We start from the raw sequence: 27,441 nt of genomic DNA, 5'->3' as shown, positions 1-27,441 counted from the left end.
GCCATGATCTCAGGGTCCTGAGTTCAAGCCCCAGGTCAGGCTCCCACTCAGCAGGGAGTCTGCTTGAGATTTTCTCCCTATGCCCTTCCCCGTCCCCCTGGCAACACATGCGCTCTCTCTCTCTCAATTTTATTTATTTATTTATTTATTTATTTTAAAGATTTTATTTATTCATTCGACAGAGAGAGAGACAGCCAGCGAGAGAGGGAACACAAGCAGGGGGAGTGGGAGAGGAAGAAGCAGGATCATAGCAGAGGAGTCTGATGTGGGGCTCGATCCCAGAACGCCAGGATCACGCCCTGAGCCGAAGGCAGACGCTTAACCGCTGTGCCACCCAGGCACCCCTCAATTTTTTTAAAAGGGAACTTGGCCAGAGATACTAGAATTATTTTATCAAATATGTTTTGGGGTCCCCCATTGATGTGGCCATCAAATACACACACACACACGCACACAGACCCCATGCCAAAAATTAAAATCCTTAATTTTGAAATCTTTTTGAAATCTTGATTCCCATTACAGAAAAAATATAGAGAGCAGATCTTGCTGTAGCACAAATCTAGGCTCTTACCTTATAGCTACTTACAGCCAAAATACTGAAAACTTCAAAGTATCAGGCACTGTCATGACCACCTTACATTATTTCATTTAGTCTTTGTAACAAATTATTTAAATGGTACTAATTATTTTTTATTAAAAACTTTTTAAAAATTTAATAATCATTGCCATATTTTCTTGTGATTTTTACAACATAAAAATAAGTCTGTGTTCTCACACAGACTTTTAAAAATACAGCATGCTTGGATTACAAATGACTAACAAAATCCTGCGTTTTGTTACTGCATAATTATAAAGTAGGCCAGTGGTCGATAGGAAGGTATATTCAAATCAAAGGCAGTTTTAATTTTAAAGGCAAAAATCTTCATAGGAATCTATGTGTAATATTTTGAAATTGCTGCTGTAACAGTCTCCAGCCTGTGAATAAATCAGTCCCCTTTCATGACTGATAGTGGTCAGTATGAAATGCTGGGACATATACCCTACAATTTAGGAATTGATGTGGCTGTCATTGCTATGCATTCAATTGCATACTCACCGTTTCCTCTGTGGATCCAGAGGTAACCATCCTCACTCCAACTAGTGCCCCGGCTGTGTCTACCAACCCAGTAATCCAAAACAGAGGCTGAGTCAGTGCCAGAGCCCACCAGCCAAACACCATGATTAATCAGCTCAAAGGCGTTGAAAGGGTCTCTCAGACCAGGGTGGCAGTAGATCCCCTTGTGGTAGTGGAGGAAGTAGTACAGATTTCAAAAGCAACTGCCACGGGCCCATGATGAACCAGCTCAAGTTTCCTCAAGGCTTCACTGCAGCCCCCAGAGAAGCCTCCCACATACTGGTACACGGAGGAGGAGTAACAGAAGCAGTCCTCCTTCGGTTTGCATGGAGATTCGGTGTGTATGTAGGGAAAGCATGCCTCTTCCACCAGCCCAAAATCTTGGGCATACTTTCCTGCAGTGAAGTACGGGAAGTCACCGTCACAGCCTTGAGCATACTGGCTGCAAGAGACAACGTCCTAAGACTCATCACTGGGGTCTGACTATTATTGGTTAGTGTACAGATTCTTGCTTCCAGCATTTCCCTAGAAGCAAATGCATAGCAGCTTCCACAAAATGCTTGGTTTCAAACAGAAGTAACAAAATTGGTATCCCAAACATTTCTCCAGTCCCTAGATGCTGGCAAATGTAAAATCTTTTCGTGTATGTCAGCAGTCAGTGCTACAGGTTTGGGCCTTAGGATTCTCTGGCTGTGGCCACCACCTCTCCTAATCATCTCCAACAGGGTAAGAATCTCATATTCCACGTATGTGGTTGCAGCCCAAGACTTCTGATGGCATTGATCGCATTCACAAAGTCATGGTTGTATTTGTAGAGCCTATAGAATAGTTTTCCTGGAGACTCTCAAAGTGTGGTATTCATGTTCACATTCTGAGAGGTAGTTCCCACTACCTTAGTTCTAGTGAAATGAGCTCAGTCCCTGCCCAGCACACCATGCACCCACCCAGCCAAGGTTTCGTGGCAGTAACTGGTTACCTTGCTGTCTGTCCTCTTTACACTTAAAAAAGGCAAACCACTTATAGTCATTCATCACAATCTCAAAGCCTTGACTGTAGATGATGGTGAAATGGTCAGTATTGCCAAAATTATCATATGCTGTATCTAACTTCTCAAGGTGCACCACTACATTTTTTTCTGGTGGTCCCATAACCGAGCAGTTGACACCGTGTTGGGAACCAAGGGGACTCACCTGGAAGACCCAGGTACCCAGCAGCTCAGGGTAGGTGCATTTGGCAAGTGTGGCAGCGTGTGGTGCTGACAAAGGAGAGGAGCAGCAGGAGGGCAGTAAGCAGCCAGCAGGGCCATCGACCCACCACTGCTACAGCCCCAGAGGGGAGGAGAAGGAGAGGGCAGTCGCCAAAGAGCAGTGTGGAGAGAGCCTAAATAATACTAATTATCATACCATGTTAAGATCTAGAAATGACATTTTCATGAGCTTAAGCAACTAGCCCAAGATCACATAGTTAGGATGTGGAAGAGCCAGGCTTTGTACTCACAACTTTCGATTTCAGAAACATGCTTGAAAGTACTAGACTCTATTTCCTCTCAAAGAGAATAAGTTTTTCTAAGCCCTTTTAGAGAAAGAAAATTAAAAACAGGAAGCTCTTTCAATCTCAGTATTGCTAAAACAAATTATTTTCATGCAATGCATACAAACAACTGAAATGCTAGCCACAAATCATTCTCATTTCTTCATTAAAGCATAATGAGAAAGTCTTTCTAGTTCAAATTACTATATACACTTAAAAAAAATAAAATGACTTTATAAATATTCTATAATTCAAATTAGTTTTAAAAAGATGGGTTTTAAATATTTATATTTTAGGGTTTTTTGTACATACTACAAAATATAAATTTGAAATAGTACAAATGTTATATTAAAATGTAAATGAGAATCTGATATATCTGAAATTCATCACTAGAAGAGAGTATATTACTGATACATGACATGACCTAACTATACATGATTCTAGGTGCCTGACAAAGCATTTACAGGTATGACCCCTACTGGGATGCAGGACTTTCAGTGTTAAAACTGGAAAGCCCAGGCAAACTGGCATAAGCTGGTCCCCCTAATTCTGGAAATTTGTCGGGTAGCAAGGAAAGCCACAGTCCAAGACAGGTACAAATGTCTGGAAAAATATCCTCATGATGTGATTTAATGTTGGGAAAATGCGTATCAGATTGTATACTTTCTTGTGAAATTAGGCAATTGCATGTTTTTCTGCTTAATCAGGTCCCAAATTTTTCCTAGAGATGGAGAATAACTAAAAAACATCCATCTAGTTCAGGACCTTTGTCCTAGAGTGGTATCAGAAAAAAAAAAAAAAAAGTTTGAATAGTCAAATATGACAAAATTCCTGTGCTCAGCTTTGCTTGATCTGGGAGATTAAGCATCACCCGGAGTTATCATCTTTATACGCTTCTGTAACTGGCACATTCAATATTTACTACTTTAGCACATATTTAATGAATATTCTGATTAGGGGGTTGATAACTACAAATTCATGAAATTTACGATATTTTGCTGAAATTGTCTCACTATGGTGCATCTGAGGAAATGTCCTACCGTGCATAGCGAAAAAAGCTATGTTCATATTTTATAACTGATATTTACTGGATGGTAGCAAAGACATTTCAATTAAGGTTGAATTTAAGAGATTTAACTATTTCATGGCTATGGCAAGTGAAACTAAGTTTGGACCCAGACGTCTAATGAATTTGTCCCAGTGACAACAAGCTAAACTGGGCTAATTAAAATGTCTTATCAGATAAAGGGTTAGTATCCAAAATCTATAAAGAACTTATCAAACTCAACACTCAAAGAACAAATAATCCAATCAAGAAATGAGCAGAAAACATGAACAGACATTTCTCCAAAGAAGACATACAAGCAGCTGACATGTGAAAAAAATGCTCAACATCACTGGGCATTAGGGAAATACAAATCAAAACCACAATGAGACACCACCTCACACCAGTCAGAATGGCTAAAATTAACAAGTCAGGAAAAGACAGATATTGGTGAGGATGCAGAGAAAGAGTAACCCTCCTACATTCTTAGTGGGAATGCAAACTGGTGCAGCCACCCTGGAAAACAGTATGGAGGCCCCTCAAAAAGTTGAAAATACAGCTACCCTGTGACCCAGGAATTGCACTACTGTGTATTTACCCCAAAGATACAAATGTATTGCTCTGAAGGTGCACCTGTGCCCCAATGTTTATAGCAGCAATGTCCACAGTAGCCAAACTATGGAAAGAGCCCAGATGTTCATTGACAGATGAATGGATAAAGAAGACGTGGTATTTATACACACACACACACACACACACACACAAGGGAATACTACTCAGCCATCAATAAATGAAATCTTGCCATTTGCAATGATGTGTATAGAACTAGAGACTATTGTGCTAAGCAAAGTAAGTTAATCAGAGAAAGACAATTATATGATTTCACTCATCTGTCGAATTTAAGAAACAAAACAGAAGATCATAGGGAAAGAGAAAACAATAAAACAAAATGAAATCAGAGAGGGAGATAAAACATAAGAGCCTCTTAATCTTAGGAAACAAACTGAGGGTTGCTGGAGAGGAAGGGGGTGGGGGGATGGGGTAACTGGGTGATGGACATTAAGGAGGGTACATGATGCAATTAACACTGGGTATTATATAAGATTGATGAATCACTGACTTCTACCTCTGAAACTAATAATATATTATATATTAATTAATTGAACTTAAATTTTAAAAATTTGAATAAATAAATGTAAAAAGTAAAATAAAAATAAACTGGGCAAATTAATTCATTTAATTTAAATACGATTGGGTCATTATCACGTTCATCACAACTAAAAGAAAAATAATTAAAAATGCAAAAGGAAGTTGCATTTTAAAGTATGTCGAGGGTCTTAGCAAAATAATATTAAATAAGAGACATCAGGCTCCAAATAATACATACATAATATCTTTCTAGAAAGTTAGAAACAGCTTTTAAAAAAGAAGTGCTTTTTAAGAGATACATATAAATGCAATAAAACCATATAAAAAAGGAAATAAAGAAATGTTTACCACAGAAATCAATTGGGAAGAAGTAGGGGTACTAGGTGGTTGGGGAAGACCATCTGTTTAGTTTGGGTTTGCTGTTCATAGTGCATATTACATTATTTTACATAAACATAAATAAATACATGAATGAATGAAAGGAAGCCATGCCTAGAAAATGAAGAAAGTGTTTCATAATGATGATTACAATTTTCCCAATTCTGACCACTTAAAGTTTCTTAATATATAATCTTACCATCCTATTTAAATCCTCACTATTGGAGTCAGAGAGACTGGGTAGAAGATCCGGATTCATTTTCCTGTCTCCAGTGTCTCCTTCTCCATTTCAACCTACATATTCCTGATACCTTCTCTCAGAACTTCAAAAGCTTCATATTGTCCAAAGAATAAAGACCAGGTCAAGAACCCACGTGATGCAGATGGGATCCGCCTCCTTTCTCTTCTCGTTGCTTCCTTCACTGAACCCCATACCTGCTCATGCCAGTCCTCCCTCCTCTCTTTCCCTCTCATTCAGCATCTTCCCATCTCTAACCAAGTCCTACTTACCTCATAAGGCCTAGCTAAAGGCCACCATGTCCACAAATTACCTGGTCTGAGATCTGTTTCCACTCTGTGCCCCAGAGCACAGCATATGTATCTTTATAATTGAATTTATCTATAGCATTCGAGTTTGTTTTGCTTAACTTAGGAAGCTTTAGTGACTATTTACTTCTATGAGAAGTAAAACACATTTAGAAGAAAAAAATCTGACCAAACCATATGCAATGCCCTCAAAGAGGTTTTAGTGTAGAATTATTTACATTTCTATCTCACGTGTTCTACTTGGCAATAAAAAAGGCAGTATCAATAGATTTCACCTTTGTATGTATCCTAGCACTTACCACACAGAAGGTAATTAATTAATATTACTTTCAAATCTACCCATGGATTTTTTTTCACTTCAGAGACCACCAGTGTAATCAAGAACTGCCATGTCATTCCACATTTTGTATCTTTCCTACGATTATGTCTGAATAAAAACTGAAATTCCTGAGTCACTTCTATCTTCTCACTAAAACATCTATGAAGAAAAAACTCACACCAACCAAAAACTAACATCCTACTTGCAAAATCTGGAAATGATTTCTCCTAGACTTAAGGTGCTGCAATAAGCATCGCCATCCTAGGCTGAAACTAGTAAAAAAAAAAATTTAAAGAAAAGTAATTGGAAATTAAAGATAATGGGAAAAAAAATCACCATCTTAGGCAATGTCCTCTGCTTTGGAGAAGATGTCCTGAGACTGCTTGTCTTCACTGGGACCTGTCTTCTCATGTGGCCAGAGACAGCTCTGCCAGCCCTGCACTGACCAGGAGTTCAAAACAGCAAAGGCCTTTGCACCTGTGAATACTGGCCTTCATCCTTTGTTTAAAAAAATGGTGGTTTGCACCAGGTAAAAATACTTCTGTCCTCCAGCTCCATTGCAACTGTTGGTGACCATGTGACACAGTGACAGTTCCAAGCAATGAAACAGAAACAGAAATGTACTGAGTGGAGCTTTCACAAATATATTTTTCAAGTTAAAAAGAACTGGACACCTACCTTTTTCTCTTTGTTCTTTTCCTCTTCAAGATACCCATTATAAATACATATGTATGTGTGTGTATATGTATACATACCTATTGAATATAATATATGTTATATACCTATTACATATTTTAAAATATTGATATATATTTAGTATATAATAGGTATGTATGATCTATATGTGTATATATATATATAGGTATATATGGGTATATTATATATACAATTTTATACACACACACACACACACACACACACACACACACACACACACATAAAATCTTATGCCTAGATTTGGTCCAGTCACTCCTCAATCATAAGAATAACTCACACTGGTTTGGAGGTTCAGCATCTAGAAAAGCCTTGGATCTCAGCCACTTCTTTGACCCGCTGTGTTGGTTCTGGACTTCCTAGCTCTAGATGTCTGGTCATGTGAGAATAAAAGATCCCATTCAGTTAAGCCGCTGTGGTTCTTTCCCTTACTTCAGACTAAAGCAATTCTAATTGACATAACATCCCTGCTTACTAGCCACAACTAGGCTGGATTCACTTCTTGTTCAAAGACTGAATTAAAAATGCCAAGACAGAATGGAGATTAGAAAATTTTTCTGTAACACAAAAGAATATATCTTCTTGAATGGATTCCTTTAAAGGATACTACAGGAAATAAAATTTTAGAAACACTGTCACCTATTCGCAATGAAATTCAAAGGATAAACCTTTGAAATAAGAGCTGAGATGAGAGGATAAGACAGCATACTGGCATGAAAAGGAATTTGGCTAGGAGGTAAGTTGAAATGAAAAGGAAATAAATTAAAAGCAGGATGGCAAAATTAATATCTTCATGAGATTAGAATCACTCAATATTAGATTCACTGAAGAACAAAGCCAATGCTGCTGAAAATTGAATAGTAATGTGTAGAACAAATTTGAACAGCTGCCTCCAAGATATGGGAAATGAACAGAGATTAAAATCATGAGAGAAGGAAAAGTAGATGCAGTTGATGGAAAAATGATGTGCAACATAATTTGTGTTCTTGAAAAAGGAACCATTTTAACTAAAACAATAAATCTGAGTTATAACAGACAACGTATTCCTAAACAAAAGAAAGCCTTGCGTCTACAGATGAAAAAGTCTCAGTGATTAACAGGCAACACTAATAAGGACAAAACCTCAAGTGATTCTGTTGAAATTCATAATTTCAAGGGTGAGGAAAATAACATAAATGTAGTTCTTGACTAGACAGAAAGATTTGCCTCCAAAGGAAAAAAAAAAAAAATCAGACTAAATTCAGACTTCTCCATATCAAATACCAGGAAGGAATGGGCCAATATCTATAGAGTTTCAGGTGGTAAAGCTTATAAACTAATATCGATACATAAAATATTTTTATATGTGAAGATCAAATAAATATATTATCAGATAGGCCTTTGAAATATATGTCAATTTTACTTTTGAATATGAGAAAGTTAAACATCAAATTCTCAAAGATTAATCAAAAGACTAAAGGATTAATCAAACATTAAATGAATTATAGTAACACAAATGATGGACTAAGATATAGGCTTTTTAAACCATACATTAGAAAAATATTGAAAAATGTAGGATATCATTGCCATATATTCATAAATGAAGTAACAATTACAAAATGGATGTGCTGAATGATTTTGTTTTAATAATGTATACAAATGGATAGAAAAATACTGAACAAACTACAATAAAATGCTTACTCTGGTTTAAGAGATATAAGTTTTTCTTTTCCTCAAAATTTTCTGTATTTTCTCTAATAAATGAAAAAAGAATTGTATTTTTAATCACCTCTCACTTTCTTCCTTTTGGGTGAATTTATAGTAGGTCAGCTCTAGTGTCTTCCTTGTGATTTTGAAAGCTTCTTTCTGTATCTTTGGGTAACATTTGGAGTTGTGACAAGAATTTATAACAATATATTACTTGTTAGGTAAAATGACTATGTTCTGATCTGCTTTATTGCAACTGACAATCTTCATAAATCAAATTTGCTATTTTGCCTATGTCAAGAAAATACCAGGCAATTTATGTTTTAATAACTTTCTTTCAAAACTGTGAAACTCCAGAAGCTGAGTTCTCAATATGTAGACCTATTCAGTCGTGATTTTTGTTTTCAGTATAAAGCCATAAATATTTTGTAACTGTAAGTTAGCCTCCGGTCTTTCCTCTTATCATACTACTCTGTCTTTCCATTTTTGCAGAATTTCACTTAGCTGACTAATACCTCTTATATACCTAATACAGTTTAGTTTTGCAAGAATATATAGCAGAATCATAGAATTTTTTCAGTCAGCGTTACATTTTTCTGTAGTAAACAGAGTTACAGGTTTAACTGAAAAGAAAAATGTCATTTTATTTTCTTTAGCTGTTTTCTAGAATGATGAAGATTTTCCTGGTAAAGCTCAGCGCAGTACTGGCCCTTGGCATTAAACTAGGGAGTTGAGGCTGCCAGCTCAAAGAAATGTATGAATTTAAAAAAAATGGATTGTTTGTATTATTACCTAAAGGTTATTTTATGGGCTTCTGGGTTCTTAACTCCTCCCAAACACACCAAAATTCCCAGTGAGAGCTGCAAGCAGACCCAGAAAGCACTGATTCTCAGCTTCATCTCTGTTTCCTCAGTTGCCACAGGGTCTGCATAGGAGTGGGTGAGAATCCCTCGACTAAACCCGAGATGAAGCATCCAGAGTTTGACAATCTAATTCCCTCTCTGCCCCTGGCTTTCTAGCCATCTCCAGTAAGGCACTTATCTGGTCTGTGCCTATAGCAACCTACAAAGGGAGAATAATATTTTGATCCCAACTCTCTAGGATGCTGTGATCGTTAACTAATAATTTATGTTGAAGCTAAGAAGAGACATAGATATGCTAGGAGTTATCAGCACATTCAAATAAACTCCAAAATCCTAGGTATCTCAACGTTCTCATACCTGACTAACCGCTGTACAGATGAGGAAATGATTTGAAGAACAAGAGGGTTTTCAACAAGCAGAACCACGTGTTAAAATCCTGGATCAACAAATTTCTACTGTAACTTCACATAAAAAATTTATTTCATCTCATACATGACTAAGCTTTCTTTCATTCTTTCATCAGATATAATATTATTTTATTTTTGTAAAATTGATCACACTAACATTTGGATTATTGTGTGATTTTTCTGGGATCAACTTTTTGCTCTAGTTACTTGAACTTGAATGAGGCAACCAGCCGAGTTCAGGTATCTCTAGAACAGAACCTGAGTATCCTTCTATTCCAGAGTAGCCACCAAAACAGTGGTTACGCTGATGAGGCTTTTCAGTCAATGACTATCCTTATAAAGAGGTCATATACTGTTGAGAATGTATTTTTTCCCATATATTGTCCTTTGGTTTCTTATAAAAATATAGTCTGACATACATTACATTACCAAAATAAAACAGCAAATGCTGGACACTGAAAAAAATTAAATTATATAAGCACAAAATCAAAATGTTATTTTTATTGACAGGCCACATAGCTCTAGTGGGGATTGTTCCTCTGAAATTGGGGTAATAAGGATACTTAACTTGAAGATTAAAAAAATCTGTTCCTTCAAAATTATTACAACACTGTCTGGCACATAAGAAATAATCAACAAATGTGGTCAATATTTAATAATAAATGTTATCGATATTTAATAATCAATAAATGTTATTAATACTTAATATTCTATGACAATACACTTCATCCTAATCATACTAAAGTTCTGAATATCTAATAAGTAAAATCCACTGTTATATGTGTTTTCAAACAGTATAGAGGGCTAATGATATAATAATATTTCTAAAATTCTTGATTTAAGTTAAAGATGGGAAACTTGCAATTATCTACAAACTCAACCAATAATCTGATCATTTTGTTCAATGTTTTTATGTAGACACCATGATATAATGGGGATATAGTGACCTCAAGTACATTGTTCTTGTCTACTGGGATTTTATATCTGGGATTGCCTGCCATTGTGCCTGGCATATAATGAATACTCAATACATGAGATCTATTATTATTTGTATCACTCCTATTATTTAAAGAGATTATATCATCAACTGCTTTGTATTGTCAGCTAAGTGCTCCTACATATTATAGGTAAGTTAGTGAGATGAATTCTAGATAGTTAATCAAAGAATTAAATTAATGGGTTGGAAGGATTCTGTGCATTGTTGCGCACTATATTACACTATGTTGTATCATATTGTGTATATGTATGTGTGTGTATGTAGATAGATACATATATACATGTATCCGACATATACAACATAGTGAAATAATCTGTATAATTAACTCAAGATCTGCTCCCACACTTACCACTATCTATTTTTAAAATTTAAAATATACATATAAAAACTTAAGACATAATGACACACCCAAATTCTCAGCAGGGAGAAAAAGACCAAAAACAATGAGATAAAAAATAGATCTTCTGTGAGTCTCACTAGAGAAGAAAGACAAAAATCTAGGGCACAGCAAAATGCCAACGAAGAGAGGACAACTAAACTGGCGACAGAACCTCACTACTTTCTGTCATTCACCGTGTGTTTTCTTGTCTTGGTCTTCTGTGCTTAAGAAAATGGAAAGAACTACTCAAAAATGCTAAAAGAGCACTCCCAAACCCAAACCTTCACTTTTGCCACCCCCGAGGATCAGTGCCTTAAACCCTGAATTTGTCTTGTTCCAGCTCCACACTGTCCAAGTGAACAATCCTATTCCAAACATTACCTAATACAGCTTGCACCATCCCTACCATGATATTTAGTTGGATAATATTTTTGAACCTTACTACTTAAAAAGTGTTGAGGAAGAATATAAATAAGAGAGCCATAAATGCGGTTTTAAGAAAGAGCCATGGAAAATACATTCTGTTTCAGGGTAAGTAGGTTAAGGTCCTTGATGGCAGCAGAACGCAGACCAAGAGGAACCACAGACCTTTAATGTAGTAATCATGTATGTTTTTATTAAGGGAAGGGAATGATTTCCAAAGAAATATATAAAATAGCTTTCACCCTTAACCACCTTTCTACTGGGAGAAAAAAACATTCACAATGTAACAGATCACAAAGCAAGGTAGATGCTGACTGTTAGTATTCTTAGAATTTCTAGAAGGCATGGCAGACTTGTTCAGCTCCGGGTCCCCAGTGTGTAGCAGTGCTCAAAGCTTGAAACACAAGGGTTCTTCCATAAATATTGGTTGAATGAATAAACAAGTATAGTTTATAGAAGTGAGTAAGAGACATAGCCCCGTCCAGCTAGTCATTTCATCAAGCCATTCTTGAGTCCCTATGCTTAAAGCTTGGAGGCAGATCCTTCGGGGATGCAGAGATGGATTTTAAAAATGAATACTACCTTCAGAAATTCATATTTGGTGATCATAATCTCTAAATGAAGTGAAAATTTGCAGGACCAAAGAATATTTATTTTATACAGAAAGGAGAACAAAAAACAAGTACATCATTCAAGAGAGTAAGACTGACATGTCTCAGGTGAGACGGGGAAAAAGTTTAACAGAATTGAAAAATATTACATGAAGTTCTACAAAGTACTGCTCACAATAAATGCTAATACAATTAAATAAAATGGGATGAGAACTATGCAAAAATACTACAAAAAATAAAGATAAATATAATGTGTTTTAGAAAGATGAAGAATCAACTATAAAGGAAAAACATTCTTGTCCATCTAAAAATTAAAGTTTTCCATTTCAAGATGTCTGACTACCTACCAGTGTTTCTCTCTTCTTTTTGAGATCTTGAAAAAAACAATAAGAGCATCATAAAGCTATAATCCATCAACAGTAAAGAGAAAAGGTGGGAGCCAGTCATGAACGGGGTGTTTCTAAAACATTCTATGAGAATGAAAGCATACAGTGTGAGACAAAAGGAAGCAAAGGGTCCTAAAGCAGTGGAGAGCATCAGCCTGCTCATCAGGAATCTTGGAACAATCTGGATATGTGTATGGTCTGACAGAGCATGAAAGTATGAAACTGAGCACAGGGAAGTGGCTTAAAAGTCTCTACGCACATGGGATTTTTAAAAAAATTTTTACTGATTTATTTGAGAGAGAGCACAAGAGAGAGGAGGGGCAGAAGGAGAAGGAGAAGACTCCCCGCTGAGCAGGGGGCCCAATGCTGGGTTCTATCCCAGGACCCTGGATCATGACCTGAGCCGAAGGCAGATGCTTAACTGACTGAGCCACCAAGGTTCCCCCCATATGGGATTTTTAACCCATATGGACTTAGATCTGTTGGACACAGAGTGGTAGAAGCAAATGTGTAGACTCTAGAGAGAAATAAAAGGTCTTTGCTAGTAATAATGCAATACTAGAATAAATTACCTGCAGAGAACTAGGCCAGCGAATGTAAGTACCGATACTCTAGAGTAAGGTCCTCAGCATTCATGCTTTTGTGCAACAAAATTAAAACCAGCTCCCATTCTGCTGCCCTTAGAAAAAGCCTTACATCCCACCAGCCCCACTTCACATACTCAGAACTCTTTTAGCAAATTTTCGATTAAGTTATCCTTTGATGTGGACAAAAATTAATTGTATCATTTCAAGTACCACTGATGTGCTGGTACCTCTCAGATCTATACCACAATACCAGGTGGTTTTTTTTTTTTTTTTTTTTTTTTTACTATTTTTAAATCTCAGAAAGCAAAGAACTCTTCATCTACCCTCCCTCAAATCTCTTCACTGTTCTATTCTTATCTCAGTAGACAGCATACCCAGCCACTAAATTATTCAAAACAAAACCTAGGAGTCATTGTGGATACTTTATTTTTTCCTCAATCCATAAGGAAGTTACCCAAAACTAGTCCACTTTTCCTTGGACTCTTCACCCTCTTAACTACCCTCTTAACTACCTTAATCACCTCTCAACTACCCTACCTTCACCTCTGCCCTGGATTTCCTACAAAGAATTCTGATTTATCCTAACTTCCAACAATGCATTCTCCACTGAGAAGGCAGGGTGATCTTTTTAGAATGTAAATCAAAGGTCATATCCCTCCTAGAATCCACCCAAAGGACTCCTTTCTCACTCACAGTGAAATCCAAACCCTTTACCAAGAGGACCTCAGACGACATTGCCCCTGCCAGTTTTCCTTACTTGATCTCATGTATGCCCCCTTTTTTTCTCACTCTGCTGTGAACACTCTGGTCTGGGGCTCTTCAGAGATTTCTGAAGACTGTCCAGGACATTTACAATTGCTTTCCCACTGCCTGAAACACTCTTCCCCAGATCTTCACATGGATAGCCACCATTTTTTTTTTCTTTAAAGTCTCAGGATCCTTAGACAGGTTTTCCCTGACTACCTGGTCACTCTCTATCATATGAATAAGTTCCCACTGTTTTCTTCATGTTCCTGGTACATCAACTTCTTATATTTATTTTTTGTCTACTTATATATTTTTTGTATTCCAGGATGAAAGCTCCATGGGGCATGGTTGTCAGTATTGTTTCTGACAGTAGCCACAATGCCTAGAACAGCGCCTGGGGCACAATAAGTGCTCAAAAGTCTTTGCTGAATAATTGTTCAAAAATGCCTGAAAATGAAAAAAAGAAAAAGAAAAGAAAAAAAAAAGCCCAGTATCAACCAAAATAAAATCAACTTCAGGAAAAACAAAACAAAACAGAACTTTTGGCACCAAAGTTGTAACTTTTAAAGTACTTTAATTATTAACTCAGGGTAATTTGAGAATAAAATGTAAGAAATTAAAAATCAGAGTTCATAGACATGGGAAAGGTTATTTTTAAAATATCTAAAATAGCCACTCACATGCAATGCTAAAGCAAGTATGAACTTTTAGGAGCATTCTGGAAAGTAATCCAATTGTGCCTGTCAATAACTAAATGCACATACTCTCTGCCCCACTAATTCCCCTTTTAGAATCAATTCAACAGGTATAAAGGCATTGGTAACATGAATGTAGCACCATTTACTGGAGTACTGTATACAATAACAAAAAAGAAAATGTTCCTGATAGTGGTATAACTGAATAAAATTTAGCACATCCATAAAATCGAGTATCAGGCAGCTATGCTTAAAAATGAGTTAGGGGTACCTGCGTGGCTCAGTCTGTTAAGCATCTGACTCTTGATTTCAGCTCAGCGTCTTGATCTCAGGGTCGTAAGTTCAAGCCCTGCGTTGGGCTCCATCCTGGGTGTGGAACCTATTTTAAAAAATAAATAAAATTTAAAAAATAAAAATGAGCTAGATTAGTGCTTTGGAAAGAGATTTATTGTAAATTATTAAGTTTTTTTTTTTTTAAAGCAAATTTGGGGGATACCTGGATGACTCAGTTGGTGGGTGTAGAGATTATTTAAAAATAAAATCTTAAAAAAAAAAGCAAATTTTGAAAAGCAAATTTCAAAGAAGTATATGAGGTAGGATGCTATTTTTTAACAAAAAAAAAGCATATTTATACATGTATATGCTGGTGCACATGTATATTACTAGCAGAAAGAAAAATACCATTATTAATAATAAAGGATGGGCGGTGGTACACAGCAAAGAAAAAATTCTTCTTTATACATCTCCAGAGTGTCTTCTAATTACAAGAAACACATAATTCTTGTTTTAAATTCTAAACAAAATAAGGAGGAAAAGTTCAGTGAAATGGAAAGAGGAGAGACAGAGACGGAACAACAAAACGAAGTAATTACCGAATTAAATACTACCCAAAGAACGAGAAAAAAAAAATCTCCACCATGAGTCATTTGTACTTTAGAACTCCTGAACAACACGAAATCAATAAAATGAGACACCCAAGATGAAAGGATGAGACAACAGAATAAAGTGAAAAATGAGATCACAAAGCTAAAAAGACAAACGGGATCAAAGCAACGCTATTACAGAAATAATAAATACATTTGAAATAACACAAAAACAATAAATGGGGCCAAGTACTGAATTAGAGGCCAAAAGCAGAGAATAAAGACAGAGATTGTGAATCTCTGAGGAGAGAGTTAATGGATACCTCAGACAGCTAATGATGATCCAGCAAAGAAAATCAATTGTTCTCCATTCTGGGGAAATCTTGTGTTCTGTCCTATAAATGGAAGAGGGGAAAACAGTCCATTTATATATACTTTTTTTTTAAAGATTTTATTTATTTACTTGAGAGACAGAGCGTGCATAAGTGGGGGGAGGGATAGAGGGAGAGGGAGAAACAGACTCCCCGCTGAGCGTGGAGCTCGGTGCAGGGCTGGATCCCAGGACCCTGAGATCACCACCTGCGCCAAAGTCAGATGCTTAATGGTAATACATTTATATATTAAAGACAATTTTCATGAGATGCAAGGGGGGAAAAGTGGATCTGCTAATTAAAGGAGCCTACCATGTTTAAAAACAAAAATAAATATTAAACAGCATCAGCAAAACTGAGCTATATACTGGACAATCTTCTGAAATTTGTAAGTGAAAAAAAGGCAACAGGAAAAGAGTCAGGAAAAGCAAAAGTAATGAGGGAAGAAGGAGACAGGGAAGGTGGGAGGAAACAAGGAAGAAAGGAGAAAAAAGAAGCAGGGAGAAAACCAGGCTTGAATACGCTAGTAAGTTGAGGAGAAAGTTTGATTATAAGAACATCAGAGTCAGTGGTTTCCACCTTTTCTGTTAGCTCTCCTTCAAAACCTGTGCAGAGGGCGAGGAGCTGCAAAGCTTGACACACTCTCTCAAAATGATTACTTAGGTGAAATGCAGGCATTTGTATTTTAACTGTGAATAAAGCTTTAAATCAGTGAAGAAGAAAGTTAATGGGAAAATAGCAGACAACAAGGAGTTAGTGGAGAAAGTATTTCAGAGATCTGGGAATTCTGAAATCACACCGCGTAGATAGCGGACACTAACTGTTCTCAAAAGAAAAAAATACTAAAAAATTTTTTAAATATATTCTTCTTCTTGAGACCAGAACCACAACCAGAAATTTGGTCACAAATTTGCAAAGGCATTACAACTGTGATCAAGGAAGAGTGTTCAAAGTCTCCAAGTGTCACGGAAGACTTTCTATCCTCCGGTTCTTCGGATTGGAGAAGACCCTGAAAATTAAATACCCTCTCAAAATTAATAAAAGCAAAGAAACATCTCAGCCTGATTTTAATTTACTACTAAGTTCCTGCATCACTTGACTTATGAGTTTCTCATTCGAGTACATATTCAGCTTCACAGATCACATGATGGCATAAATGAATATAAATGTCATGCCACTTTTACCCAAGGAGCATTGTTGCCAAGCTTAACTTGCCTGGTGCTGAATCTGGGGACCAGAAAGAGAGTTGAACTTATGGACCCAGAACTTCTTGTGAAAGCCTCGGGAAGCAAGGTGTTATATCTTATGTACTGGAGAAGGCTGTCTGAATCTAAGTGGAAAATAAGCGGTTAGAGGATTTTGTGTTTAAAAAAAAAAAAAAAGGCAAGTGAAGTGTATATAACAATTACAGACTGCCTTCTTTTCTGTAATATGGTTAGTTGAGATAAGATGGTTTTCAAAGTTCTGCATTGTTATAGATTCAGAGGAATATAAATAAATAAGTAGATAGGTAGGTAAGTAATCTTTAAAAAAAAAAAACGAAATGCCATGAACAAGGGATAGGAGATAATTCAATCAAGTTTTATCTTTGACTTAGTTCTCTAGACTGAACATTACAATAAACAGATTTCAGTGACATCAGAAGATTATTGAAATACACATTAAAAATTAACATCTTTCTAACGAATAAGTTGTAGTTAAAGTTGAGCTTAAACCAGTTAAATCAAGCAAGAAATAATGGAAACCCATTGACCTGAACAAACTGTGATTTTCTAGATCAGAGTGCAACACTTAAGTGCAATGAAAATAATTCCAGGTCATGTCTTGATCCTATAAAAATCTGTCGTCTGTGATATTGGATTTTGCATTTGATTCTCAAAGGTCAGAAGAATAGCAGGAAAGCTACAGTTCCAGTTTATCCATAAATCATTTTGTATTCATGGAAGAATTGCTTCATTGCTAGGAGAGCTGCCTAGAAACCAGATTGAAAATGTCTATGAATTGGGTAGGTTCCAGATGGTCAGTGACCCGCACAGGGACCACACATTTCAGAACTTAGGGGGAAAAAAAGTGTGTTTGTGTGGGAAAGTTTGTTGAGATTAAGATGCTTTTCAAAGTTCTACCTTTTTATAGATTCAGAACTGCTATCATCAGCCACGGATCTATTTATGACATTAAGCTCTTAAAAAATCATTACTAGTCATCAAAACCATGCTTTAAAGGAGATGGGATAAAATCATGAACTACCATACACTTTTTTTTTTTTTTTGGCTACTTACCTTCTAAAAATTCTAGAAGTTGATATGGTGATACCATACTACTCTTTCTTTACAGAGTATATTAAAACACACACACACACACACACACACACACACACACACACACACACAAACTTGTCAATTTTCAGTAATTCCTATGGCCAAAACTAGACTTTACCACTAGCAATAACAATAGTTTTTTCATAATCTCAATTTCAAGATTCCTATTCTTTGATTATCACTCAATTCCTGTAGGACCCCATTTCAAACAATCTTTAGTCCTCACAAAACTGTCAATTCATTATCACCTCCACCTTTCACTTTTGAACACCCCTGCATCCTACTTCTCTCTTTACCCCATTGAGATTCCATGATTATTATAATCACATTGCTGCATATGACTTCAGTGAGCTCTTCCTCCTTGTCTTTCTCCAACAAAACTATATACCGGTTAAATCCCACTCTTTGCCTACTCTCCCACCTGAACTTGGGTGAGTGAATTTAGACAAAGAAAAACCCACCATCGGGTTGGTTGGTCTTCCTTAGTTTATATTCATGAGCATGAACAAATTCTCTAATGTTTTCTAGAAATCATATTATACTTTCTCTGGTCCATTTATACTCCACTTACTTAGATGACTATATCCCACTTTTTCCACGCCACCCTCAAATCTCAAATCCTTCCACTCCATCTTCATCTTCAGCTAATGATCTGGCTTCCTAATTTATTCAAACAATCTGAAAAGAATTCTCACAGTCTCCCACAATTATATTGACTCTCCAACTAGCATCTTCACTTACTCTTCTGTCCCAACTTTTCCCTGAGATAAACTATTCCTTCTCTTTTCTAAAGGTACTTATTTGACTTGTTGACTATAACCCATTCCCTTTAACCTATCCAAGGATATCACTCAGGTGATGCTTTCCTCTCTTTGCTATATTATCAATTTCCTCTTACCACTGGATTATTTCTATCACCTTATATTCTATTGATGCTCTATCTTTAAAGTAAAAAAATGCCATCGTTTCTTCTAGATAGCATCACATTTGTTTTCCTTCACACCAAAGTTCTTCAAAAGACCTGCCTTTTTACTTGGTCTTCAATTTCTCTCTTAGACTCACTCTAAAAACTCAAGATTCAGTCTTTGGTCTCCTGTCTTCTCTATCTACATTCCCTGCCTTGATGGTCTCATCAGTCTCACAGTTATAAATCTCATCCACATGCACATAACTCCCAAATGTATCATTTACATCTTCAGTTTAAGCATCTCTCCCAGATGTAAGACTTATTTTTCCACTGCCTACTCAAAATCTCTATCATGGACTGAATGTCTGTGTCCCCCTAGAATCAATATTTTGAAGCCCTAACCTCCAGTTTGGCTGTATTTGGAGATGAGGCCTCTAAGGAAGTAATTAAGGTTAAATGAGTCATAAGGGTGGGGCCTTGATCCAATAAGATTAGTGCCCTTATCAGAAGACATACAATAGAGCTTGTTCTCTCTTACTCCAAAAGCACATAAAGAAAAGCCTAGCAGATATAGCCAGAAGACAGTATCTGCAGACCATTTTCCTCACCAGAAACCACATTTGCCAGCATCTTGATTGTGAACTTTGAGCCTCTAGAATATGAGAAATCAATTTCTATTGTTTAAGCTGGCCAGTCTGTGGCACTTTGTTACAGCAGCCTCAACAGACTACTATAATCCCCATTCGGAAGTTTAAAGAACATCTCAAGCTGAGCATACCCAAAACTCAACTCCCAACCTTTTCCCAAAAACCTGCTCTACCACCATGGCCAAATTGTAACAATCTTCAATCCCTCTCTTTTCATCATATCCCATATCCTTTCTATCAGGAAATCTTTCAGTGATACCATCAAAACATATCTAGAATGTAACCATTTATCTTCACTTCTGTTGAAAGTTCCACAGATCAGGCTACCTCATCTCACCTAAATTACTGTAATACCCTCATACCTGATCTCTCTGCGTCTATCCTTATATTCTACCTTATAGTGTCAGTAAATTAAGGAAATGCTTGCAAAATAATGGGGCATGCCAAAGGACATAGAAACTGATTTGAAGTAGCTCTCATTGGCCAAATCTGGGACAAATGAGAAATAAGATGATAATAATCCATGAGTCCATACATACATAAAAAATTGAATACCTAAATAATTGGGGGAAATGGGACAGCCCTTCCTTACCGTACAATTCTAGTCAATAAATGTAAAAATAAGGATGGAACTGGAAACATCATTTGGTAAACACTACATTATATTTGCTGCTGGCAAGAATCATCAATAAATACTGTCTAGTTGGTGAAAGTATTATAAGAAAGAGGATATTTGCATAGTCTCAAAGGCTCTCCGCACAATATACTTATTATTTAGCACAGAAATCTGGCAGATATCACCTTAATCAAGTCATCAAACATCACCAAAAATGAGACATATCAACATCATGTACTCCTGGACATGATCCACCCAGAAGAGCACATCACTTCTGCATGAGACTTGCCAAAAATTGCACAATGTCAAAATATCAAACAAAATTTGAGACCCACCCTACAAAATAAACGGCTAGTACTCTTCAAAACTGATGACCAATAAACGCAGTGTGAGTGTAGAAAAGGATCTAGAAAAAAGGACATTAATTCTAATTTGAGAAAATTTAAATAATGTCTGTAGATTCAGTATTGCATCAACATCAATCTCCTGGTTTCAACAATTAGACTGTAGCTATATAATGTATTAACACTGAGGGAAGCTGGGTAACAGGTATACAGGGACTCTCTACTATTTTTTCTAACATTTGCAAGACTGACATTCATTCAAAATAAATCATTAGACAAAAACATAAACCACATCATGCTGCTTCTCTGCCCCAAACCGGAAATGGCTTCCAGGTTCCCTCAGACTTAATACATAACTGGGCTCATCACTCATTATTCTCTCTCTACTCCAGCCACACTGTTTTCTCTGCTGTTTCTTAAACAAGCCAGGCATGCCCCCACCTTACAGGCTTTCACTGCTGTTTCCTCTGCCTGGAATGTATTTCCCCAAGACACCCACATGGCTAATTCCTTCACCTCTTTCAAGTCTTATTTCTCATCTTCTCTTCACAGTGATATCTGACAATGCTATTTGGTATTGCAAACTGAAACCCCCTTTTTGCCCCAGAATTTCTGTCTACCTTGTTTATTTTGTCTTATTTTTCCATAGTACATTTCACCTTCTGCCATGCCATTTAGTTTACTTAGTATTTTTATTATTATGTCCCCACCCGCTGCTATGTGAATTCCAAAAAGGTAGAAAATGTTCTCTAGTATGTTCACTGTTGTATCCAAAGCACCTAGCACAGTGCCTGGGACAGAAAAAGCATTCTGTAATTACTAACTGCCAAATGAATGGATTCTCAATATTTTAATGGAGTTTAACTTAACTTAGAATTGTTTTCTTTTTATCTCATATTGTTGCTTACATTCTTTTATTTGGTATCTTCTTTCAGAATATCTTTATAGGTTGGATCTTAATTTTCTGTTCTGATAGATTGGTCATCATAATACATTAATAATACCCAAAATATCTGAAAAAAATATGCACAGCATATGTTACAGAGTAAGTTAATATATTAAATACAAAAACTATTAAACTAATAAGCAAAAAAAAATCATTGGAACAGAAAAATGTGCAAATGTTATGAATAGGTAATGCATGAAAGAATTATAGTTACCTTGCAAAAACACTAATTAAGTTACTAACAAAGAAATTTAAAAAAAGAAATAATGTGTAGTTCTTATCTATCAAACTAGGAAAGAAGTTAATAGCTTAGTAGAAAGTAACCGTGTTCCTCCTGGGGGGGGGGGGTCCCACAAGAGGAAAAGTTGATTTTGATCAGATCTCCTTATGCACATGTCAATGGAATTTTACTGACATGAAGAGAAATGGGGATCTCTTATTAAAACAAAAACAAAAATCCTCTTTTTAGTCAAGTATATCTAAATGAGTAGTTCTCAATAAGGAATGATTTTGTCCCGCAAAAGACTTTTGACGGTGTTTGGGCGTCTGTTTTGTTTTGTTTTGGATTGTCACACTGGAAGAGGAACTACTGACATCTAGTGGTAAAAGCCTAGAATGCTGTTCAACATCTTCTCCCCCTCTCCCCCCACAGGTCAGATCTACACAACAAAGACTATCCAGTCCAAAATTTCAATAATGCCAAGATTCAGAAGCCCTGGTCTAGATAGGTTACTGCAAATAAAGCTGGAATTAAAGAATTTGTGCGCTGCAGTTGAGTACAGAATGGAAGTGAGCCCTCTTCTCTTTAACCCCACATGACTAACCAAGTGTGAAAATAAAGCTCTGTAGTGGGCAGAATGATTTCCCCAAATCACCACATGAATAGTGATTACATCCTAATCATAAGAACTCGTATATATGTTACCTTACATGATAAAAAGGACTTTGCAGATGTGATTAAGGTGAAATAGGGAGATTATCCTGGATTATCCAGGTGAACTCTATCTAATCACATGGACTCTTAAAAGATGGAGTTCAGTTGTCTGCAGAGAAAGAGAGAGAGACAGAGAGAGAAAGAGAATACAAAAGGGAAGACAGGAGTAGTGAGGCAGGCAAAGAACCCAACCTACTGTTGCTGGCTTTGAAAACACAGGGACCCAAAAACCAAGGAATGTAGGTGACCTTTAGAAGCTGAGAAAAACCCTGGGAACCAATTTCAAGTCTACAATATATTATTATTAATTATAGTCAGCATGCTGTACTTCAGGTCTTCAGAATTTATTTATCCTTGCTTTTGATGTTTCCTGAAGATTGACCCAGTCTAAACTCCTTAATGGATTCAGCCTTCAGAAACCAATTTCAGAAAGACCTTTTTTACTTGGTTTTCCTCCCTACTGCATCTCTACCGTGAATCAATGAATAATGAGTAGACTACTTCATGGTAGGGGGTGGGGGGATAGTGTTACAGAGGAAAAAGAAATTTTTTAAATATTTCCCCCTGGAAATTCCGAACTTCTCACTTTTTATTGCCAGTGCCAATATTGTATTTAATATTCTTAAAAAGGAAGTGTCACTATACTGAGAAAAGCAGAGTATAAACTCCAAGAAGAGAAATGAAAGCTTCATCTCAACAGAAGACCCTTGTAATTTCCATAACACAAAAAAACAAAACAAACAAGCACATTTGCAGATATCAAGTCAGCCACACATCCCTGGCAGAATAAAAACTAAGAATTAGAACAATTGTGTTCAGTAATAAAGGACCTAATGTAATAAACAGTTCTTTGGTCAAGGCCAGACTACATAGTAACAAAAGAGACTCCAGACCACTCTGTTTTGTTTTGTATTTAGGCTCTTACCTTAGACACAGAGGTTTGGACGTTGCCAGTTCCTCTGAGATATGTAACAAGAAAATAGTGCCTCCTTTCTACCCATAGCCACAATATTGCTATAAACAAATATAAATTCAGTCATTTGTATATTGTTCCTTTTTTAAAAAGAGCTTCAGTCATCCTCAACACATCCCTTCAGGTATCTGGAAGTCTCCAATTAGGAAAAAAAAAAAGCCCTCAAGGTATTTTTATACTAATAATTGGATTAGGAAAAAACACTATTTACTATGTGTTTGGCCCTGCACAAGTGTTTTACATGTATCATTATTCTCAAATCTACATAATCTTTGGGATAAGATCATGAGGACCCCCTACCTCACCGTTGGAGTGAAGGTGTCAAACCCACTACTCTGTGAACAGAATTCTCTCCAACATGCTTTGTATTTCCTGGCTTATCACCTCATCTTTCTGGGTGTGCTGTCACTCTAAATCAGTACAACCATTTTAAATTTAAATGAGTATTCACCTCCTTTTATTGCCATAAATCTTTTATTAAAGGTCAAATTTGATTGAAATGAGGAAAGACCAGCAGAAAATGGTGGAAAGGATGCGATGAAGATTCAGCCTCTGTTGCTCAGCCACTGCACTTACTCTGCTTCCAATTTAAAAGTAGTAAATCTCTAGATAATCTTTTGAATGGCTTCCAGTCACTGAAATATATTTTATAGCTTCCATAGAAGTGTAACATTGATTGAAAGTAAGATTTGTGAAACATCGAGTAGCATTAGAGCCTCAGATTTAAAATGAGGATTCGTATTCTACAAGGCTGTTTGAGAGAGCCTTACGCCAAATCAGCTGATTTGACTCAAGGCATGTCTGCCACAGAATTATTATAGACAGAGAGCTAATGCGGGAAGTTTCACAGACTAGTCAGCCACCTATTCAACTTTCTAACAGCTTTGCCTCAGACCTTGGCCACTATCATACCAAGGAAGCAAGGCAATAGGAGAATAAAATTGTTTCAATATAACAGTAATAATTACAGCTTTATTTTTAGCACTCGTTACATTCTAGGCACAAACTGTGTGCTAAACATTCAACAGACATTAATCAGGAAAATGAAAAATGATTATAGAGTTAGATTCTGCAGTTCGTCTCCCTTGGTTGTGGTCTCAGGTCTACCACTTTCAACTAAATAATCTTGGCCCCAATATTTAAATTCTCCTGGGATAAAAAAAAATGGGATAAAAAAAAAATACCTACCTCACAAATTGTGAGAAATAGAAGAGGTGTACAAGAGGGAGGTCCCAGGTGGCAATGTTCAGGAAGACCCTGGACACTGAACTCCTCTCCCACAACACACTGTACCTGTACCTACACAGAGAGCAATTGCTCCTGAAGAAGAACTAGGGCTGATGGAGCAGGTTTGCACGACGAATGCTAGAGGGACCACACAGAGAGGAAGAGATGGAGACAAGTAATGATGGGAACCCCACACCCAATGTGGGGGAATGCAGAAGGAAGGAATATCACTGACTGGTCCATGGGCAGATTCATCACACTGGGCACAGTGGAGCCGGGGGCGGGGGTGGGGGGCACCTGTTTAAAGGGAAACTAGACTTTTAAGTAAATCCATTTACTAACCCTAGGACATCTGCCAAAGTGAGGGAAAACTGTTGGAACTCTTTTCAGAGTCTTTGCACTGGTGAGGGCAATTTTTTTACATCCCCCTCCACCTTGATAATGCAAGTGGGAGCAGGGTCCAGGTGCCTTGTCCAGCCTGCTAGGGCTGCCCTAGTGCACCCCAGGCCTGGCCTACACCAGCTCCAGCCATCCCCAGCAGGTGGCTCTGGCACCATGTGCCCCAGATCTCCCCACCTGGACCCACCCCAGCTCCATCCATCCTGCCAAGGCAGCCCCAGCATGGCGCCCTCTGAGACCAACTTGCCTGCACTCAATGCAGCAGTACCACCAAGGCTGCCTTGGTGCAGCACATTCTGAGACTGATCTCCCACCCGTGCCCACTCCAGCTCCAGCTGTCCCACCAGGCCAGCCCTGGTACTGCACACCCCAGGACAGCTCCAGCCCATATCTGCTCCAGTCTTAGCCATCCCACCAAGGCAGCCACAGTGAATATGCCCAGGATCTCACACACACACACACACACACACACACACACACACACACACTTCTTCCAGCTCTTGCCATCCAACCAAGGTGCCCCTGCTCCAACCCACCAAACTGCCTGACACATGCAGTCTACACAGGGGATGCTCCTATACAGGCCAGTCCTTCCACACCAAGAAAAGTAGCTGTTTCAGCTAATTCATAGGAAGAAACACAGAATGTCAAACAAAATGAGGAGACAGAGGAATATGCTACAAACAAAAGAACAAGATAAAACTCCAGGACAAAAAAAAAACAACTAAAAAAAGAAAGACTAAGTAATTTACCTGATAAAGATTTCAAAGTAATAGTCATAAAGATGCTCACCAAACTCAGAAGAAGAATGGAAGAACACAGCGAAAACTTCAGGAAAGGGTTATAAAATATCAGAAAGAATGAATCTATCTAAATAACACAATAACAGAAATGAAAAATACACTAGAGGGAATCAACAGCAGATTATATGATATAGAAGAATAGATCAGCAATCTGAAAAACAGATTAGTGGAAATCACCCAATCAGAAGAGCAAAAAGAAAAAAGAATTTTTAAAAATGACAATAGTTCAGGTGCCTGCCTGGCTTAGTTGGTAGAGCATTTGATTCTTGATCTTAGGGTCATGAGTTTGAGCCCCCATGTTGAGCACAGCAATTACTTACAAAAAATAAAAATTAAAAATAATAAAAATAAAAATGAGGCTGGTTTAAGGGACCCCTGCGAGATCACGGGCACTAACATTCACATTATAGGGGTCCCAGAAGGAGAAGAAAGAGAGAAAAGGGCAGAAAACAAATTTAAAGAAATAATGGCTGAAAATTTCCCTCACTTGGGGAAGGAAACAGACATCTAGGTCCAAGATATACAGAGAGTTCCAACTAAGATGAACCCAAAGAGATCCACACCAAGACATATTATAATTAAAATGGCAAAAGTTAAAGATAAAAAAAGAATCTCAAAAGCATCAAGAAAAGAACCAAATAATCACACTCAAGGGAAGCCACATAAGACTGTAAACTAATGTTTCAGCAGAAATTTTTCAGGGCAGAAGGGAGAGGAATGATGTATTCCAAGTCCTGAAAGGGAAAAAGTTACAACCAAGAATACTCTACCTAGGAAGATTATCATTCAGGATTGAAGGAGAAATAAAGACTTTCCCAGACAAGCAAAAGCTAAAGGAGTTCATTATCATTAAACTGGCCCTACAAGAAAAGTTAAAGGGTCTTTTTTTTTTTTTAAGATTTTATTTATTTATTTGTCAGAGAGAGAGCACACAAGCAGGGAGAGCAGCAAGCAGAGGGAGAAGCAGGCTCCCCGCTGAGCAAGGAGCCTGATGTGGGACTCAATCCCAGAACGCTGGGGTCATGACCTGAGCCTAAGGCAGATGCTTAACCAACTGAGCCACCCAGGCATCCCTAAAAGGTCTTCTTTAAGTGGAAAAGAAAATACCATAAAGAGAAATAAGAAAATATATGAAAGAAAAAAAATCACACTGGTAAAGGCAGTTGATCAGCCACTAGTATGCCACTTATTAATAAGCTATTATGAAGGTTAAAAAACAAAAGTAGTAAAATCAACTATAATTTCAATAAATAGTTAAGGGATACAGAAAATAAAAAGAGGTAAAATATGATGTCAAAAATATAAAACGGGGGGGAGATAAAAATAGAGTTCTTTTAGAATGAGTTCAAAGTTAAGCAATATCAGCTTAAAATAGACTGCTATATAAATAGGGCAATATATACAAACCTCATGGTAGCACAAACCAAAAACATACAACAGATGTACAAAAAGTAAAAAGAAAGAAACCCAAATATAACACTAAAGAGAATCATCAAATCACAAGGGAAGAGACCAAG

At 37.0% G+C, this 27,441-nt stretch overlaps 1 pseudogene; it reads right to left on the bottom strand.

Annotated features, from left to right (window-relative positions):
- Positions 1-1,040: 1,040 nt before the first annotated feature.
- LOC123780390 (dipeptidyl peptidase 1 pseudogene) lies at positions 1,041-25,531 on the bottom strand (annotated as a pseudogene).
- Positions 25,532-27,441: the final 1,910 nt, after the last annotated feature.

This window comes from Ursus americanus, chromosome 27, assembly GCF_024610735.1.
Source record: "Ursus americanus isolate L20-20 chromosome 27, mUrsAme1.1.p, whole genome shotgun sequence".
Taxonomy (NCBI): domain Eukaryota; kingdom Metazoa; phylum Chordata; class Mammalia; order Carnivora; family Ursidae; genus Ursus; species Ursus americanus.
The sequence above is the reverse complement of the archived record's forward strand: the minus strand, read 5'-3'. Positions and strand labels throughout refer to the sequence as shown.